The following is a 5,594-nucleotide window of genomic DNA, read 5'->3' on the forward strand; positions in this document are numbered from 1 at the left end:
CTGCATGTACCAAATTAAAGAGAAGTCTATGAATCAAAGCTGTGAGACTTGATACTGAGGTATATAATGAGCACTAGAGCACGTAAGGCCCAGTCCTGCTCCCACAGAAATGAGCAGCAGGGGTCTGATTCTGATTTTGCTTATCCAGCTGTAAATCAAGAGCAACTTCACAGAAGCCCACATCAGTAAAAGGTGAACAAGCAGTCTTTCAGCCGCTAAATTCCCAACGTATCACATACTGTATTTAGTACAAAACATTGTCCCGGCTTGACTTAGCCTGCAGGGTCATCCTGAGAGAAAATGCAGAGGAAATGTTCAAACTGCGTCTTAAGAGAAAAGTGGTTATGATACAGTGGAGGAGTGGGTTAGCAGAGCCTACTGCGCCCCTGCCAGCTGCCCATCTGCAGAAAAAAAAAAAAGAAGCAGGGCTCCTTCTCAGAGACCAACCTAAGCAAGAGTACCTCTCTCCCTCTGCTATACCGCCAGATCCTCCTGAGTCCAGAGTTGGAGGCAGGATTTGATGACCAGACAGCTATTAAGAGATTCCATAAAATTTTATGTGTTTATGAGCCCTCTTTATTCAAGCTAAATAGACAGTGCAGCTGAATATCCCTTTGTACAATGAGACTTAAAACAACACAGAGCATCAAGCTAAGCCACAATGTGTTATATCAACCAAAAGATTTTCACCAGAACTAGTCAGACTTGCAATGGCAGGGAAATTAATTAGTTGCAACAGAGTGTAACAGAGAAACACTGGTTATCATGGCTTGGGGGGAACAAAAGAAATGGTATTTTTGTTAAGGCATAGTACTCATCAGAATGGCAAGGCTGAAGCTATGAGAAAGAAAATTGCCCATTTCTACCAGAGGAACGTATGATTTTGTGAGGTTCTTTGTAAATGGGATTGCACCAAAGATCATCACTATTGGAGAGAATAATTGCATCCCTATCTTATCACCTCTTTATCTTTTTAATGAGAATTGCTGGCAAAGCACCACACGCTGGGTCACAACTCTGCCCAAAGAGGATTTGTGTTTGGGTAGTGACTGCATATGTATTTGTAGCCTGTTATTACCGGGCGCTATATGGACCACTAAATGAAAAATGGTCCCTGTCCGAATTAACTTTTAAATCACTTACATAACTCCTTTTTTTTTTTTTTTTAACAAGCTAAAAGACAGAGCAAGATGCAGACTCTTGTCTTGCTGCTGTGGTTTGTTTGTTTTCATTTCCCATCGCAGGGCTTTAGGGAGTGTGTCTCTGCTAAGTATTTCTGCAGCTGTTCAAAAGCAATCTTAACTGCACAATACAGTATCTGAATAATTGTCTCAGGTGACTATTAAAGTCTACTGCTGTGCCATAAAACCGCGAGGAGTAATCTTGCACCACAGCAGAAAATACCCAACAGCCAACCCTGTAGAGTGTCGTTCCTGTTAGCGGGAGCTACCGCAACTGAGCGAAGATTCAGGAAGACAGAAAGAGCACAGGGAAGGCTCTGGACCTTAAATCGTTCCTTTTCTTGCCAACTAAGCAAAAGTTGCTGATTGTTAAATATTGAATTGTCTGTATTCATCCCTAGCCAACTAAAGTCAATGGACTTACATCGGGGAGGCCTTTAACCCGTTCCATGTGAAATGTTTGTCTTCTCCTTTCCCTCTCTGTCTCTCCTACAGCCTTTTATATACTGCAGTAAAGGAACCCCTTTAAAGCCTAATGTATGGTAATACATTTTAATCGTGGTTGGTTGGCCTGTTGGGGATAAAATGTGCTGGTTCCAAGTCATTTTGCTGACTCCAAACTTGGCTCTGTACAGAGAGCTGGGGGAGGGCAGGTTGCTAATAAAAATAGCTGTGCTACCTGGGAAGGCTCTGCACGCTGCAAAGGTGCCGTCGGAGTAGGCCCTATAATTGCAGATAATTGATTTTTTAAAACAATGATGTTTGGCTCACACCGACTCCACAGTTTCCCTGTTAACCCTCACATAAGAACAACTCTCACAGAAATTTAAGTCCCAGACAATCACACTTTGGGCACTCAGTCCTCACGCTGCAGAATGTCCTCATTCTGCATTCATTACACAACTTCTTTCAAGCTGTGAGTTGGAGACAGCTGAATTGCTGAAGGCAGGAACCTCCAGCCTTCATTTCCTGCAGGATGACAACAGACACTCAAAAGCTGGGGCGCCTCTTTCCTCTCCCCACATTCTCTGACCTAGTCCTTCTACAGAATCCCACCCACAGCCCTACCACAAGACCAGTGATAAATGGACAAGTGATTACTACTGATCAATATCTTGCTTACATGCAACACTTAAGTTCTTTCTTCCACATGGTTACTCCTCAAAAATAACCACCTGCCCTGGGGTGCACCTCTCCTTGCCTGCCTTCAGCTCTCAGAAACACCTCCAAACTGCCAGGCAGAAGCTGCTCTATTAACTAAACATGATTCACATCCCGTCAGTGAGATATATATATATATATATATACGCACACACACACGATGTGTTAAGAAACTCTAATTTTAGATGACTAATAATGAGCGACAGGATCATTTAGCCTATTGACATTCAAGCATGATATGAATCCAGTTAAGATTAACAGCGACCAAAGGTTCACACCATCAGAGAGTGGTTTAGTGCCCTCAAGGAATAACGAGCTTGCTTCAATCCACAGGGATAGCTCTTTCACTGCCTTACATAAATACCTACATATACACAAGTATAAAAACCTCACAGCATGATTTGGGAGCATTTTAGAAGTTAACTTCATAAATCTACCTATTTGTCTACAGAGGTCTGTATGTCTACAGATAGCTCCAGTATTTGTAAAGCTTCTGCTCGTTTACTTCCAGGAATCTCTTGTCTGCAGAGATACCTTGGCAACTTCTTGCCAGATACTTTTTATCATCTCTGTGTCTTCTCAGCAGCTCACTTAAACTGCCTGTAAGCCTTCTGTGTGCGTTTGGAGTCACACACTGTAGCAAGAAACCTTCCAGTTTGGTCTCCAGCTTTGTAATTTTCTTGTGCCACCAGAGCAGAGCGGTAGTAAAACACCATGGAAAACCTATCTTTACTGGACTCTTCTATTAACGATTAACACCTCAATGTCTTAATACGCGTTTTGCTCTTTATACTTTGTCTCCCTTCTGTTCAACCTGTGAAGTGAAGCTTGATAACCTTTCTGCTTTTATAATGAATATTTTTCTCCTTCCACTACTTTTGTGTTATTTTAAAGGATCAGGTTTTGTTCTGCAAGCTGTATTTAATAATGCTTAACAAACAACTCTTCTCACTGGATTAGTTTAAAAGCAACTTGCTACGGTTTCTGCAAAATCTCTTTTATCGGCACATCTGAGCATTATAATGCTATTGACTCTCTCACGGCCTTTAATGATAGACAATATCTTGCTTTTCTAATAAAAACAATGGTACAGATCAAATAGCATCACGAAAGCTGAGGTTAATGCCCTTTTCCCTTCAGTACAGCACGGGACTTTAAATACCTCACCACACATGCATGACTGTCAGCAGCAAAACCGGTTCTGTGCTGCAGACCTATTTTCAGAAGCAAAACCATTGCTGCAGTATTCATACACAGTGAAAGAGGAATCAAGACCGAAAATGGTCCATGGTGTGCCTATATAGAGACCTACTGGAAGGTTTGCCTATATGCCCACCACTCCCTTTCTGAGTTGTTCCTCAACAGGGACATCAAGCCGTGTAGGGCAACAGTCTACAGGCAGTTTTCACATGTTGGGTGTATTTCTTATGATATGTCCATGTCATGACTTTTGATCCCTGTCTTGTACGTTTCTTGTAGCAAGGGTGCTACTTGATGGAGGTAAGTAAGCAACTTTAGAGGATAACCTTAGTCATCGTCTCTTTAAATGACCAGCAAATGTGCTTTGTGGGATTTTTGAATAAAGTATCAATGATGTACAACTGAGCAGACAATCAACAGATAAAACCGTTCTTGTGCTTTGTGGAGATGGTCTCCTTTCACCTTCTCTCTCTGTTTGTTAGTCGCCACCCAATGTGGCTGGTGACTTAAATTACATACTATTGTTTGCCTCTCATAAGCGAGCAACTGGAATTTAAAAAAAAAACAACTCGAATTCCACCACTGAGAACGGCTGTCCTCAAAAAAGTGGCATGAATAAAAGAGACGGATGGATGGGCACAGCTAATTTGGAGTTAGAAGCCCAACCAAAAGACAGCTTATGCCAGGGAAGCCTTCCCTGAGCTACAACCAGCAGGAAGCATTCCTAACCCAAGAAAGATCCTTTCTTGCTGTTTTTGAAGCAGTTCCCCAGAGAAACCAAACAGCAGTTGGAGATCTTCTGAAGCAGAAGCATGTGAATCACAGCGAAATTACAGAGGTAACATTTGATATCGCAAAAGTGCTTTCTAACCAGAGGGTATAGGTTTTAATGGCACAAAATCTGACTCTGGGCCGTTATACTAAGTATTTTTTTAACACTCTCCTTTTGGCATTTAAACAGTATTTCAGATTTTATGCTAAAATATGGTCTGAATCTTAGTGTTCACGTTTTGTTTTGTTGTGTTTTGGGTTTTTTTTTAATTTGTAAATCATTGGTTGATTTCACGCAGGAGGCATAATTCGTCAATTTTACAGGAGAGCTATTTGAGGAAATAACTATGTTAACAAGGGGGTGGTGAACAGAAGCTTCAGGTGTGGTGAAAATCTAGTATTGTTGGTACCTTCTATACCACACTAATTATGGTGAATAAATGGAGCCAGAGAAAGAGACAGGATGGAACAAGGCTGATCAATACATGCCTCTCCCTCTCCCTCCCTGCATTCAAAAGAGAATGATTGCACTTCTCCGGCTTTCTTGGGGAGTATCTATTCCTTGCTGGAGGTTAAATGAAGAACTCTTGTATTCCTACTTTTATGCTGACCCGAAATTTGTGTCCCGATTCTACTGTCTCTGGCTACATGGATAGTTCTTCAAGTCGATGGGAAAATTGTCATGAAAAAGGGCTGCCCACATGAATGAGGTTTGCAAGATCAAGCCCTTCATGATCAGTATAACCCTGGGCATCGGGCTGATATGGCATCCCTGATTTACCAGAGTAATCCTATTAGCGTCAAAGGGACAATCCACATGAGTAAGAACTGTGAGAATGGGCCCCTCAGGAGCAACTATCACCACAGTTATGTATCTAACCTCACTTAGATCACAGCGGTTTTCAAATGTTGTACAGGCACTTTATGCTGCTACTGAACTTTAAGAAGAAAATAGACCTTGAGCACAAGTTCACTTCTGCTTTACTGACTACAGCCCTGGTTTTGCACTCTACTTAGACTCTTCCCCACTCTTAAGTGGTTCAGGGTCTGCAACAAATACTGGCTTCTCTTCTTGTTTTCTTTTCTTTCTCTTTCTTTTCCTTTTATTTCCTTCTTTCTGTCTTTCCTTTTTCTTTTTTTTCTTTTCTCTCTTCTTTCTTTTCTCTTATTTCCCTTTTAATTTTTCAGTTTATCTTTTTTCCCCTTCCCTTCCCTTCCCTTCCCTTCCCTTCCCTTCCCTTCCCTTCCCTTCCCTTCCCTTCCCTTCCCTTCCCTTCCCTT

The sequence above is a fragment of the Charadrius vociferus genome, unplaced genomic scaffold (genome assembly GCF_000708025.1).
Source record: "Charadrius vociferus isolate BGI_N301 unplaced genomic scaffold, ASM70802v2 scaffold90, whole genome shotgun sequence".
NCBI lineage: Eukaryota > Metazoa > Chordata > Aves > Charadriiformes > Charadriidae > Charadrius > Charadrius vociferus.